Genomic DNA, 468 nt, shown 5'->3' with positions numbered 1-468 from the left:
GTCCGCATCATATCCTACGTACTTTGTGAATTACACGAACGGATTGAAAATCAAGAGGCACCCGAAACATATGCTCCTCTCTCCCAAGAGGCCTCAGGGGGACATCACACTGCTGACGGATACCCACAATGCTCGTGATGTGGCTCCCAGTTGTATTGAAAGGGAGCGATCCCTCTGAGATGATCCTCCCATGGAAACGTACAGTTGCTCAGAGACATTTGTAAATGAAAACGTTCAGTCTTTCGAGGGAAAGTCCTGAGAACAATATCTCGCAACTCGTGTCCAAATTGAGCAAAAGCTTGAGTGGATTTGGGATCGTAAGTGTGTTAATTATCATGTGATTGTGACGTCATTCGAGCACCATGTGGCCATGAGACAGATGGCTGATCGGTGGGAAAGGCCAGGATTCAGACATGAACCCAAAAACCTAATGGGAAGGAGGAGAGAGCAGCAGGTTTACACCCCCTT

This window comes from Eptatretus burgeri, chromosome 2 (assembly GCF_056783735.1).
Source record: "Eptatretus burgeri isolate ZD-2024b chromosome 2, Ebu_testis_v1, whole genome shotgun sequence".
Taxonomy (NCBI): domain Eukaryota; kingdom Metazoa; phylum Chordata; class Myxini; order Myxiniformes; family Myxinidae; genus Eptatretus; species Eptatretus burgeri.
Note: the sequence above shows the minus strand (reverse complement) of the source record.